Source organism: Monodelphis domestica, chromosome 8 (assembly GCF_027887165.1).
Source record: "Monodelphis domestica isolate mMonDom1 chromosome 8, mMonDom1.pri, whole genome shotgun sequence".
In the NCBI taxonomy this organism is placed as follows: Eukaryota; Metazoa; Chordata; class Mammalia; order Didelphimorphia; family Didelphidae; genus Monodelphis; species Monodelphis domestica.
In genome coordinates this window covers 185,023,422-185,038,564 of record NC_077234.1, presented here as the reverse complement: position 1 = coordinate 185,038,564, position 15,143 = coordinate 185,023,422, and the positions used below count along the sequence as shown (strand labels likewise).

General features: G+C 37.7%; 1 protein-coding gene and 1 non-coding gene across 20 annotated transcripts in view; both read right to left on the bottom strand.

Moving 5' to 3' along the window:
- MCF2L (MCF.2 cell line derived transforming sequence like) overlaps nt 1–15,143 on the bottom strand; it is a 394,661-nt gene that overhangs the window by 233,946 nt on the left and 145,572 nt on the right. The gene's annotated exons all lie outside the window — the stretch shown is intronic.
- MIR7341 (microRNA mir-7341) lies at nt 8,418–8,478 on the bottom strand. The gene has a single exon (NR_127561.1). It is a non-coding gene; the product is annotated as a microRNA mir-7341 (primary transcript).

Sequence of the window (15,143 nt, the reverse complement as noted above, 5' to 3'; positions counted from 1 at the left end):
AGCAGAGGAAATATAAAACAAACAAAAAACCAATGGTTGCCCAATCTCTTCCATTTCTATGCTCTGTGAACGCAGAAAGATCAAAATAACACAACTGTCCTTGAATTGTTCATTAATTTTTCACCAATGAATGAAAAGTTCTAAGTACATGGCAGCTTAAATTATATGGGCATCACATAAAGACAGAGGAGCCAAAGGTTAACAGGTGTTATGGATGTTATTCAAAGGAGTCTAACTGAGATACTGACTCTAAGGAAAGATGAGATGACAGAGTGGCCCCGAAATAAAAGGCACAGTCAGTTGTGAATAGAAAAATAAATGAAAATCACCGAAAACCAAAATGCTTGGGCATTTGGATCTTTGGGAGGAAGGGTTCACAGATTGGTTTCTTTGGAGAATCAGAGAGTAAAAAATGTCTTCTTTCTACATCTCCTCATTTTGCATTTGATTTTGGTACAAGCCATGAGACTTCTATTACTTCAGCATACTTTTCTCTAAGTATAATTTATTAAAAACTGATGAATCACAAAGCTCAGTGCTGCAGACGATTAGCTTATGGAGCAGCTGCTGATCACCTCCCAACAACACTATTGCAATAGCTTTCTGGTTGGCTTCCCTGCCCCTCCTGTCCATCTTCCATTCAGCTACCAAAAGTACAGATCTAATTATAACTTCCTGAACTCAGCTAATTCCAGTGACTTCCTCTTAACTCTAGGATAAAATAGAAAAAGTCTGCCATAACCTGGCCCGTTCCTATCTTGCCAGTCTTCTTACATTTTAGACTGCTTCCACATACCCTGATACAGCAACACTGACTCTCTTGCTGTTAAGGTCATTCATCCAGAAATGTGGTTGGGATGTTCCTGTGTCAGGAATGGGGGTGGTGACCCCTCAAGGCACTTGTGGTTTTGGTGTTATCATTCTTTTTCAAAGAGGACCAATGACATCTTGGGGTGATGACTAGAATTTCCAGTCAATTGGATTTAAGTGAGACAAAGTTGCACCAAGTCATCAACCTCTCTCTCTCTCTCTCTCTCTCTCTCTCTCTCTCTCTCTCTCTCTCACCCCTCCCCCAGCCATCGAAGTCCAGTGGCAAGACAAAAGTCAAGATGATTGGCGATGGTCCAAGATGCAGTGGATGACCGTGACATCTTGGACATTTGACCAAGCTCTAAGCACTTCTGAACACCTGCTTCAATCACCTTCATAGGCATTGGTTGCTCTTCACACAATAAGCTTCATCTTCCCCCATTTCATGCCTTTTCAGCAGCTATCCCCAGACTTAGCAGTCCTCCATTTGTTCTTTATCTCTGCTTCCTCTCATCTTTGCTTTCTTCAAAGCTTGTTTTCTGTGGGAGGTCTTTCTCTGTCCCATCTACTACTAGTGCCTTTCTTCTGAGAATAACCCCCATTAACACTACATGCATAGCCACCCATACCCATGATCTTTTATGTACATGGTTGCTTGTATGTTATGTGTCATAGCTGCCTACTTCATTAGAAGGTGAGAAAGACAAGATCTGGTTTTTTGGGCTCTATATAATGAGTGTTACTTCATGGTCTGGCATAGAATAGATGTTTAATAAGATTGATGATGATGATAATGGTTATCTTGTACAGGTTGCTATACTTTCCAAAGGGTCTTAACTGAATTTTGTTAGGATCAGGCCAACCACCTGCAATTATATCCATTTAACAATTCACCATAAATGGAATTATTTTAAATAGCAAACATTTTTCCTTAATGATGATATCTCTAATAGCTCATCAGAAAATAATTTCATTCAAAGCCATCAATAATCATATGAAAAAATGTTCTAAATCCCTCTTGTTTAGAGAAATACAAATAAATACAAATAAAAACAATTCTGAGGTACCACCTATTGGATTAGCCAATGTGGCAGTAAAGGAAAATGGTACATGTTGGAGGAGATGTGGCAAAATTGGGACACTAGTGCATTGTTGGTGGAGTTGTGAACTTATTCAACCATTCTGGAAGGCAATTTGGAACTGTGACCAAAGGACTATAAAACTGTACATACCTTTTGATTTGGTAATACCAGTAATGGGTCTGTATATCAAAGAGATAATAAAAAAGGGAAAGCACCTACTTATACAAAAATATTTATAGCTGCTCTTTTTTGTAGTAGCAAAGAATTGGAAATTGAAGGGATGTCCATCAATTGGGGAATGGCTGAGCAAACTGTGGTCCGTGTCAGTGAGGGAATACTACTTTGCTATAATAAATGATAAGCAAGATGATTTCAGAAAAAAGCTGGAAAGATCTGCAGGAACTGATGCAGAATGAAATAAGTGGGAAAAGATTGTACACAATAGCAGCAATATTATATGAAAATTATCTGAAAACTTAGCTATTCTCAGCAGTGCAATGATCAGGGATAATCCTGAAATACTGAAGACGGGGAATGCTATACACCTCCAGGGAAAGAGCTATTGGAGTCATCTTTCACATCAGTGCATTTGTGGTTTTATTTTGGGGTTTTGGTTATGTTTGAGTGTGCTCTTACAATGATGACCAATATAGAAGTGTATTCTGCAGAACAATAAAAATTTAAACTTAAAAATTATTTCATGCAACTGCTCAGTTGAGACACCGTGTAACCTGAAATTCAGTACTTTTGGTAATATTTATTTGAGGGAACAACAAAAAGAGTACTGGGATGTTAGAGGCAGCCAGAGAAGAGAGAAGCCATCATGGAAGAGTGAAGTTATAAAAACAGCATACTTCTTTTTCATCATCAACCCCATTCCGCTAGTATCTTCCATTCTACTACTGTCTTTGGGGCAACATGCAGGCAATATAGGGGTACCAAAGACTTTGGCACACCCCAACAGGGTACTTTTTTGTTCTTCCTCTACTCTATATGTCCAGAATCTAATACCCAACTACAGAACTCAGGCACATTAAGAGAGCTGAATCATCTTCAACCCAAGGAGGCTTCCCCTACAGACGAAGCATTTTCTGAGGTCCAGCACTGAAACCAATAAATGCATACAAATGTGTTCTAAAGACCAGACCAAGATCATTCCCTAAAGGAAGTGCTTTGCACATGGAAGGCATCCACCAAAGGTTTGCTAATCTATGGATTTAAAGGCAAGTTGACACTCTCAGTGGAATCAAGTTCTTAGAGCTCCCTAAAAGAAAGGTGTACATCATGCTGAAAAGAACCCTGGATCTGATTTCAGAGGACCTTGATTTAAAGCCAAGATCTGCCACTTCCTACCTATGGGCCATCTTAGAGGGGTCACACAACCTGTTTGGGCCTTGGATTCTTCATCCTTAAAATGAGGACACCAGTCCTGATGGCTCCTTAAGGCTCCTTTCTAGCTCTACATGACTGATCTTATGATTCCTAGAGCACATAACGCTTATCTGTTCAGTTTCACACAATGTTCAGTTTCACACAATGTTTTGTCTTATCTAGAAAAATCTTTCAGTCACAGCTATTAGGCCAAATTTTTGCAAAGAAGCACTTTGTCTAAAAATCTTCTGGAAGTACAAAGGGAAAAGGAATTATAATCATGTGAATTTTTGTTCTAAACAGGTGATGTTTTGATTCAAAATGCACAAAAGAAAATTTCTTAGGTATCAAAAAGCAGAAAGGGCCAGATAGTAAATCTTATCTAATTATTGCATTATTATAACACTTCAAGTTTCACATAGCAGTCTTCATTATCTCCTATGCTGCTGGAAATTATACATATTCTCCACATTTTACAGATGAGAAAACTGAAATTAAGTGACTTGGCCAGGGTCACACAGCAGCAGAGTCAAAAATGTAAGGGTTGTTTTTTCTGACTTACAATCTGATCCATTGGTTGTTACATCTCGCTGCTTTCTTATCAGAGTGTGAAAATATATTAAAAATATAGAGATTCTAATTCAGAACTGATTTAGAGGATTTATTAATATGCTTCCTAAACCCAAGCCTAAACATGAAACTATGATACAGAGGGAAAAAGTTGAAGCTGACCTATTTTTTGGTTGATTAGCAACAAGCATTCAGAACTTTAAATAATAATTTATATCTTGCATCTCAAGCTGTAAATCTTCCCACACTACTCTTCTGTCTGGCAATTTAGCAATGGATTCTGTGTTCCAACCATGTCTCATTGGTGAAACTCCAGGCTCAGTCATTAAGATTCTACCCAGTGTCTCTGTAAGCATAAATGAATGATTCAGTGGTGAGCACCCTATTAATAATAGCACTGCAGATAAGGTTACTAAACAGGGACGTAAATTGTGAGCTTTTCCATAACAAATGAAAAGAGCTGGTTTTTAAACATTGCAAAATCTGAAATCTTTGTTTATTTTCCACATAAAACTAGGAGTTGGAAATTATGAAATTAAAAAATATAAAATAACAGACATCTTTTTTTTATAATTTCCAAAATGAACATTCGTGTTTCACTTTTGCATCCTTAAAGATAAAGTAGCCTTAAGATATGAAAAATGTGCAGAGCAGATTTTTTTCACTGTCTTTTCTTTTGCTTTTACAACTTTACTCAAGCATCATATTGAAATTTTCTCTTGATAGGTAGATAAATAGATATTTTGTCATTTTTATTTGTGTCTGATTCTTTGTGACCCCATTTGAGGTTTTTCTGGCAAAGATACTAGAATAGTTTACCATTTCCTTCTACAGTTCATTTTACAGATGAGGAAACTGAGACCAATAGTGTTAAGGGACTTGCCCAGGGTTACTCAGATAGTGTTTGAGGCCAAGAAGATGAGTTTTTCCCGATTCCCTCTATGCATTATGCCATCTCTCTCTCTCTCTCTCTCTCTCTCTCTCTCTCTCTCTCTCCCCCTTTCCTTCCCTCTTTCCTTCTCTCTCTCTCTCTCCCCCTCTCCCTCTCTCTCTCTCTCTCTCTCCCCCTTTCCTTCCCTCTTTCCTTCTCTCTTTCTCTCTCCCCCTCTCCCTCTCTCTCTCTCTCTCTCTCTCTCCCCCTTTCCTTCCCTCTTTCCTTCTCTCTCTCTCTCTCTCTCTCTCTCTCTCTCTCTCTCTCTCTCTCTCTCTCTCTCCCTCCCTCCCTCTCTCCTGCTCTCTCTCTCCCCCTCTCTCGCTCTCCCTTCCCCCCTCTCTCTCTCTCTCAATCTCTCTCTCTCCTTCTCTCTCTCTGTCTGTCTGTCTCTCCTCCATCTCTCAGTCTCTCAATCTCTCTCTCTGCCTCCCTTTCTCTCTCTCTCTCTTAATCTCTCTCTGTATGTATGTATATGTGTGTAAACACACATTTTGACACATATATGTATACCCATGTATACAGGTTTTTATACATACACAATTTTTTTTTTGTTTGACATACTTTCCGACACCTAGACAATGTCCATCCAAAATGCATTCCCCAGAACAATTAAGCAAAACCACCAGTGAGATAATTCTTGACAAAATCTACGTTCCTTTCCTCCTTTATAGTTTACCTAAAGCAGCTAGGTGGTAGCAGTGGATAGAGAATTGGGTCTGAAGTCAAGACCCGAGTTCAAATCCAGCCTCAGACACTTGTGATACTGGACAAGTCACTTAACCTCTGCATCAGTTTCTCCTCTGAAAAATGGAAAAAATTAATGGCACTTCTCTCCCAAGTTTGGTATGAGAATAAAATGAGATATATGTAAAACACTCTATCATCATCATTATTATTAACCAGCACATGTATACTTTGACTTTCATTTCCTTTTCTACAGTAAACTAGTATCTATAATATGAAACATGCCTAAAACCACAGAGGCTGATTTTCCTGAAGTTTTGAGAAATGGTCTCAAAATCTTAAAGTCACATCATATATTTACCCAAAAATTCTGACTGGGAAACAAAAAGCAACTTTTCAAAGACAACTGGTCTGGATACAGAAAAGCCACTGTATTTTGTTCTCTTTAAATAGTTTAGAAAGTAATAAAGGGCCCCTTTTACAAGCTTCAGCTTACTATCTGAAATTTTCTTGAAATTCTTCTCCAAAAGTTTGATCCTCCTTTTAGTTCCTGTCTTTCAGAGTTTATGCTGATACAATGGCTCTTCTGTGAGAGAAAATATTCTTAAAGAAACCCTTTTGTAAAAAAAAAATCCAACTACTTAAGCTTCTTGTTCCATCAGACTCTTCTTTTTTACCAATGGCTGTCTTGCAGAGGATCAACTTTATGAACAGAGGGACACAGATTTTGAGCTGAAAATACCTGGGAGGTCAATAAATCATCAGCTGGATCACAGGCTTAGGGCTGGAAGAACCTGAGAAGTCATCTAATAATTCATAAGATCATAAAATCAAATATCTAGAGCTAGAAGTGATTTGGGAGGTCATCAACTCCAACCCCCTCATTTTACAAGGGTGGAAACTGAGGACGTAGGAGATTAAAGAGACCTTTGTAAAAATCACACAGGTTTCAACATATTAGAGGACCTTAAAGATTTTTAAGGTCCTTTCACCTTAAAGACAGCTAATAAAAATAGGATTACATCCTCTTACCTCCCTGTCCTACCCACAAGCCAAACACAACCTCTCTTTTTATTTGGCGGCAAAGCTCTTTACTCACTCTCTGCTCCCTTCATTCTCCTCTGAATCTCTCCATCTTCTCCCCTTTTCTCTACTCTCTATCCTCTCTCCTCTTCCTACTCTTTCCTCTCTCAGTAGAAGAAAATGTCCTCAAAGATAGTGACTTTTCCCTTATGTCTTTATATCCCCAGTTCCTATTACAGTAGCTTACACATAGTAGGTGGCTTTAAAAATATTTTTTCCCAATTACGTGTAAAAACAATTTTTAACATCCTTTTTTTTAAATTTTGAGTTCAAATTCTCTTCTCTCCTCCCCTCTGAGAGAGAAAACATTTTGATATATATTATATACATGCAATCATGTAAAACATATTTTCATATAAGTCATGTGGTAAAAGAGAAGTCCCACCAAAGAAGAAAAACATGGAAAAAATAAAGAGAAAGGCAATATTTGTTGATCCACATTCAGACTCCATCAATTCTAGTCAGTGCTTTAAAAATATTTCTACATTTTAATCTAAGCTTACTGTGAAAACCCTTAATCAGGATTTCAAGAGAAGAAATCAGGTATTCCTATGTCCCTGGTACAAGGATAGTTACCAAAAAATCATATTCAAAAGATGTATGAAAAACAACAAATCTCTTTCCACCAGACATATAAAAGCTCTCCTTTGGCATATATGCTTGGTTGACATGAATGATTAAAATTTAGCAATAGCAGTCTTGATGAGGGTGCAGATCTGATGGAAATCAACGATGATATATGTTGAACAACAAGGACCACTCGTGAAACACGGTGAATCTGAATCACTGGAAACAGCAGACATTAAATGTTTCAAACAGACTTAGTCTTCCTCAGGGGATAAAAATATTCTCAACCACAATATTCATTCATTCATTTATGTAAGTATATATTTTCAACTCTTATCTTCTGCCCTAGAATGGATACCAAGCATCTGTTCCAAAGCAGAAGAGTGATAAGGGCTAAGCAACTAGGGTTAAGTGACCTGCCCAGGGTCACTCTGGTATGAAGCATCTGAGGCTATATTTGAACCCAGGACACCTCTTGACTCCAGGTCTGGCTCTCTATCCATTACAATATTCAAACTGCTATGCAGATCAAAGCACACTACCTTTCACATGAGCTTATTTAGAGTTTTTCTTGGGAGGGATGGTTTTATATGAGTATTCTCTTACAAAATGACCAATATGGAAATGTGTTGCATGACAATACATGTATAACCCAGATCAAATTGCTTACCATCTGGAGTAGGCTTTTTGACATGTCTGGAAACTGACCCCTCCTAGAGCCTTTGATTTGATCAGACTTTAATCTAATGGCTTTGGTCTTGGTCGATCCTCCCAGTCACTCATGCCATTTGCCACTCAATCACATCTAGAGCCTTCAGTCTCTTCAAATGTTAGTCATTCCTCTCCTCTGATCACTCTTCCTTGATGAAGCATATTTAAACCAGCTCCTTCCACCTCACAGTAAGCGTTCTGGCACTCTCCTTGGGTGTGCTGGTTACTCCAAACTGCAATTTCCCTGCCCTGATTAAAGACCCTCCTAGCTAACAAAATTAAATAAATTAAATCGTTTACCATCTCAAAAGGGAAAGAGGGGAGAAAATTTGGACTTGTAATTTCAGAAAACATACATGGAAAGTTGTTATTACATGTAATTGGGGAAATGAAATATTTTTGAATAAAAAAAATATTTAAACTGCTCAGACCCTTCCTGATGACTAGTTCTGATAGAACTGGTGAAATATCATAGAAACAAAATGCAACAAAACTGGCTAAAAATCTTGTGTCTTACTAGAAGTCTCTTGTATCAGTGAAACAACATTTGTGCTTGAGAACATTTTTGTATATGCAGGAATATGATTTGGTCTATAATACAAGATGCCCCAAAGTGTCAGTGCATTTTAAATTATTAAAGCATAAAATGGCACTGAGACTTTTGGGACACCCTGTACATAGCGTCTTGTTTGTTCGCTGGTCTTTAAAAGGTCCATTACTGGGAGTATTCACTTGACATTACACATATACACAGACATTGTATAATAGATGCACATATATACCCATATTTTTATTTATTTACATATAGATGTATAATTTGCTAATGGTAGAAGCAGATCATTTCATCAGAGAAGTTAGTAGCTGGTCTGCAGCAATAGTTACTAAGAGACTATGTTTGCCTCATACCTTTGTTCCTATGGGATCAGACCTATTTAAAGCAGCCTAATGGGCAAACAGAATAGAATGAACCCCGTCACAAAGAAAATGAAGCAAACTACATCAATCAACCAACAGTCAATTTACCATAATAATAATAATAATAGACATGTAATTATTATAATTTATTACAATACCATTTCATTATAATTTATTACAATTACAGTCATTATATATTAAATTCTTTTAAGAGGTACAAAACATGTTTATAACATATTTTCTTGGTCAAAGACATGGTAACTATTCATAGGGAAATTCTCAATTTATTTGGAAAGGTAAAAAAAAACACAAGAAATGGTGACCAAATGGTGACCAGTTAGAAATTCATTATGAATACTTTTTCATAAGAGAATTCAGCTAGCTAAGTGGCACAGTGAATAGAGGAAATCAAGGAAGAACTCATGTTGATGAATTCAAATCTGGCTGTGTGACCCTGGGCAAGTCACTGAACCCTGTTTGCCTCCCTCACCTGTAAAATGAGTTGGAGAAAGAAATGGCATACTACTCAGCCTTAGAACTCACACTTCATCAATAAAGGAATCCTCTGAATGGAGAGTGGACTAAAGAGCTCCTCCCATAGTTTCTATTTAAGGAAGTCACCCAGGCTATCTATCTCTTCATTTCCCATTAGGCTACACTCCTGTGGATGTCTCCATCTCACCCCTTCAAGTTTGAGTCCCCTCTCATCTCCTGTTTTTCAGCACTCTTTTGTGTATTTGTCTTCCTTGAGGTAAAGGGTTCTTTCTCTTTTTGTATTTATATCCCCAGTGCTTAGCAAAGTGCCTAACAGTTAGGACAATTTTAATCAATGGTCACTGACTAACTTTGGAGACATAGTTTCCAAATTGCTTCTCAGAAAGGCTCAACCAATTCAGTACTCCATCAACAGAGCATCGGTGCACCTGTTTTTGCACAGTTCTGCAACTTTATTTTTTCTCAGTTTTGCCAATTTGGGAGGTAGAAGGTGGAACATCAGACTTGTTTTAATTAGAATTTCTCTAAAATTTAGTGGTATAGAGTTGGTTTTTCCTATGGCTGTCCATAACCTGGATTTCTCTCCCTTGAAAATTGCCTGTTTATCATTTATCAATTGGGGAATAGATTTTATTCTTATAAATCTAAATATGTTCCTTATATGTCAGAGAAATGACACCAGAAACTGACTGAGAAGAGTCTTTCCTTCCAAATAATTGTTTCTTTCCCATTATATACTTTTCCTTTTCTCTTGCCTTTATTCTTTTAAGAACATAAAAAATATAACAAAAATCACTCCGAGACCTCCATCTTATTTGACTGCCTCAATTGCCTCCTTGATCCCTCAAGGTTTGAATCCCACTTTTGGCACTTACTAGCGACTATGCTCAAGTCATTTAAATTCCCTGAGACTTGGATTTCTCATCTGTAAGAGGAGGATAATATTAATGGTCCTTATCTCACAAGGTTGTTATGAAAATTGAATGAGATAATGTATTTAAAGTACTTTGGAAATCTCATAAACATTACCTGTGTCAACTACAGTCATTGTTATTATCTGTTTATTCTGCTCAAGTTTGTTTTCTGAAGTTCAAAATGCAATTGTCCTAGGAAAAAATCACTGACTATTCCTTTTTATTTAATGTCTGGAAACTGAACGATTATACAGATAGATAAAATAATTCCATTTTGGTAACAAAGAAAAATTGTGACGCAACTTCATTTTCTGAGAATGTCTGTCTATAAAGCATCTTTGGGATAAATCCAAGATATAGGGGATGCTGTACATGTTCTTCCTATTTGCAAGCAGTTTTAATTTCTTCCACTATGTCTGCATATTTCGATGGCTTTCTTTTACAAAAATTGTGGAGTCTGAATGCTTGATATGGTGACCTATTAAAATGCTCTTAAATTTTATTTGGGGATGATAATGGGAAACACTTTTGTCTATAACAGAACAATTTGTTGAATCCAGAAGGCTATTTTCCCATCTGTATTTGTCATATAGGAATTTGTCTATAAACTTATGAAGAATGTAATTAGTTTTTTAATGATTTCTCCTTAGTATTATTTTTAATGGAGAGAAAATTCAGCACAGTGGAAAAACTATCAAATTAAAAGTTAAAAGACTCGGATTCAATTCCTACCTTTGCCACTGTCCCACTAGTACAACTTTGAGCAACTCATTGCCACTCTATGGGCTTCAGGCTCCTCATCTCTAAAATGGGAGGGAATGTTCGACTAGATGACCTGTAAAATCTCTTTCAGTTCCAAGTCTTTGATCCTATGATCTCCTTTAATACTTCAAAACACCTCTGATTTCATCGGTATTGGTATTCCCTTCATCAGCACAGATCACAATCCCTCCATGCCTTAGCAGCTGATGTTCAGGAGTGGCCAAAAAAATTCATTACTTATTAGCCAAGCTTCTGGTAATGAGTCTCTCTAAATTCAAGAGAGCAGGGGAAAACAATTATTTATTAAGCACCTATTCTGGGTCAGGTACTGTGTTATAAACTTTTTTAAGCTTTGAAAATTGTTGCTGGATTACATATTGAGATGATTTTTAATAATGGTTTTCTGTAGGTCTTGATCAATGATACGTAAAAGCCAATTGTATTGCATGTTGGCTATAGGAGGGGGGAGGGAGGAGGAGAGGGAAAGAACATGAATCAGGCAACCATGGAAAACTATTCCAAATTAATTAGTTTAATTTTAAAAATCACTTTCTGACATTTTACAATCCAAGTTCTTTTCCTCCCTCTCCTACCCAAGGCACAGATGACGTGTGCTTAGGTGTGCTGAGAACTTTTCAAACATCATTTCATCAACAACCCTGGCAGGTATTATTATTAACCCCATTTTTCAGTTGAGTAAAGAAAGGCAGATGGAAATGAAGTGATGCGGCCAGATAAACACAGCTAGTTCCAGGCTGGATTTAACTCTTCTTCCTCTCTCCATGCTCAGCATTCTTATCCTCTGAGTCACCCAGCTGCCTCTAAACTTCAGAGAAGTCACTTTGCTGTAATGCATAGAGCTGGCTTCGGAGCCAGGAAGTCTTGGGTTCAAGACTGCCTTTGATACATTGATTATTTGATCCTAGGATTAACACTTAATCCCTTGATGCCCACTGCCACAGCTGACCAGAACTACAAGAGGAAAAGTGTCACCAGGAATTTATTATTACTCCAATGAAATTAAGGTTCATTTCTTATTCTTAAATATAGCTCAGATAAAAAAATTAAATATAGCTAGGGTGGCACCCTATATGATGGCAGTATTTGACCTATTTGACATTCCTCCAGCTTCACAGGATGGCAGACTTTGGGCTCTCCTGGCATATCTTTCAAAAACTGAGCATGCCTTCCATGCCAAGCAGCTGATCATTTAAGTGTCTACGAAGCAAGCACAGAAGTGCCTATGTGTCACAAACTGCTAGGCACTGGTAAAAGACCAAAAGTACCTCTCAAGTCGTTTACATTGTATCATAGGAGATGTATAGCTTTAAAGATCCACAAAGTAAGTACAATGAGGCACCACTTTTTTAAACCATACATTTGATTGAACCTTTGATTCGAATACAAGTCCTAGGCTAAAACATGGTCCTGGTGAATTTGATAGCTTTCTTATTCCACTTTTCCTTTTCTTTCTTTTATGATCACTTAAATGCCTCATTGAGGAACTCCGGAGAATGCCAAGAGTTCTTACTTTTCTCCTCCGTTCAAAACTGCCTAAAAATGCCATCAATTCCTTTCTTGAGTTTTGCCTGTAGAATAACATTTTGCTTAAAACCTTCTGACCATGTCTATTTGGTGTTTCGATAAAGCACAAAGAATGTTTTGGAGATATATGACTTAAGTGTCTGAAGAGTTCATGTGTGCCTATGAAGAAGTCAACTGGCAAAGCAGTAGTAGCCACCTTGCTTGGGCTCAAAGTTCTGCTGCCTTAATGTATAAGGCTGAGAACGTAACTATTTTTGAACTGGGATATGGTCCCAAGGCACTGTGCCATCCCACCTCTCTTCTTCTTCCTGATCACCTGGATTCTTTGAATACTCTCTTCTCACATTCCCTTTTCATCATCTCTCTGAGAGGCAAGTGTTGGCCATCGTTCACTTTGAAGACGCCCAATGACAGCACCCTGTGACTCAAGCATGAGCTAGATTTAAGTGAGGCAGAATAGCACAAAGTCATCAGCTTTACTCTCTCTTTCAGGGTCATCACAGTAGAGGGCATAGAGAGCTTTAGAGAGTGTAGGCGAAATGATGCTGGAACTGGAGAATGGCAGGCATCATGGGAGAATAAAAAAGACAGACCCAGCAACAGTGATGGCTACCACCCCTAGGTCCAGCCTAAGCTTTGTTCTTGCCCATAGATGGTCCAAAGTATCATGCCAGATCAGAGCAGTTACTGTTGCCATGATGTACCAGCTATGTTAACGTTGGGCCATCTGCTGCCCCAACAGGGACAGCCTGTGTGCCTTCATTGATACAAACATTTTTATCAGCACTAGTCAAGAGATTATCCTTTTGTTGGATCCTCAATTGCCACGTTTCCTGATTACCTAGAAGCCTTGAATGTTCTCTTCTTTCCCTTCCATTTTCATCATTTTTCTGAGAGGCAATATGGTCATTGAAATAGGGCATTGGGCAGTCAAGACGATCTAGATTCAGATCCTATCTCATGCACTAGCTGCATGACTGAGCAAGTCATTTCACCTTTCTCAGAATCCCTGTCCTCCTGTGCAAAATGAAAAGGCTGGACGACATGATTTCCTATTTTCCTTTCTAACTCAAAATCTACATCCTGTAAGCTCACAGTACTACTCTCTACTACTTCCCCAGGAGTACTGTTCTCTAGTCCTACTTCACAAATCCTATTTTAATGAATTCCTCTAATGAATTAAAATTAATAGGATATTTTACTTTTCCTCAATTACTTGTCAAAACTATTTTTAACATTAATTTTTTTTTAATTTTGAGTTCCAGTTCCCTCCTTTTTCTCTCTCCTCCCTGGGCGGGTAAGCAATTTGATCTAGGTTATACATTGCAATCATGCAAAATATATTTCCATTCTGGTCATGTTGTGGATGAAGACTCATTAAAAAACAAAGAAAAGAAAGTGAAAATAGTATGCTGTGGTCTGCATTCAGACTCCCTCCGTTCTTTCTCTGGTCGTCTACTTCCTTTAGGCTAAAAGATGCCCCCAGATATAGATATCATTCCACAAAAATAAGCTTTCTCAACAAGGAAAGTACATGTTTGTAAAAAGCCCTTACCTTCTATCTTAGAATTGATATAAGTGTAAGTTCCAAAGCAAAAGAGTGATAAAGGTTCAGCAATTATGTTTAAGTGACTTGCCTAGGGTCACATAGCTAGGAAATGTTTGAGGCCAGATTTGAAGCTGGTACCTCTGTTCTCCAGGCCTGGCTCTCTATCCACTGAGCCACCTTGCTGTCCCACATTTTAAAAAATTCTATGAAATGACTACATAATAACATTTACTAGAAATAATAGGTAGCATCTACGTAGAATTTCAAGGTTTCCAAAGCATTTCAAACTATTATCTCATTTGAGGTTGGATGAGTAAAGCAGGAGGGCATGAGGCTATGTACCCAGTTAAGAAATGCTTTGGCTGAGATTGAGGTGAAGGACCCCAAAATAGACAGCAACACAAAGTGTCTTAGTCACTCATATTTTGGGCAAAAGGGGCCATTACAAAGGTATATGGGAACAGACTGAAAATAGCACAGTGGAGGTAAGGGCAGACAGCTAGGTAGTACCATAGTGCATAGACTTCCAGGTCTGGAGTCAGGAAGACTCATCTTCCTGAGTTCAAATCCAGCCTCAGACACCCACTAGCAGTGTGATCTTGGGCAAGTCACTTAACCCTGTTGACTTCAGTTTCTTCATTTATAAAATAAACTAGAGACGGAAATGACAAAGCACTCCAGTATCTTTAATGAAAAAAACCCAAATGGGTCAGAAAGAGTCAGAAAAAAAACTGAAAACAAAACAACAATAACAAAATTCAATTGTGATACATCAAACATAGATGGGTTTTATGAAACCCAGATTTCAGGGGGAAGAGCACAGTTTATAGTTAGATCAATATGGTATTAACTCCTTCCATTTAGTATTTTTTCAAAAATTTGCGTGGTGTCAGTTTCTACTGTAATAAGAGCATACACATAAGTATGAATTTTTATGCAGATTGTTCCCAAACATAGCAATAATATTTACTTTATGCCTACTGTGTGCTGGGCACAGTGCGAAGCACTTTTAAAATATTACCTCATTTTATCTTCGTAACAACCCTGGGAGGTTGGTTTAATTGTTACTACAATTTTCCAAATAAGATAACTGGGACACAGAGAAATTAAATGACACACAGGATCATACAGCTACTGATAAGTATCTGATG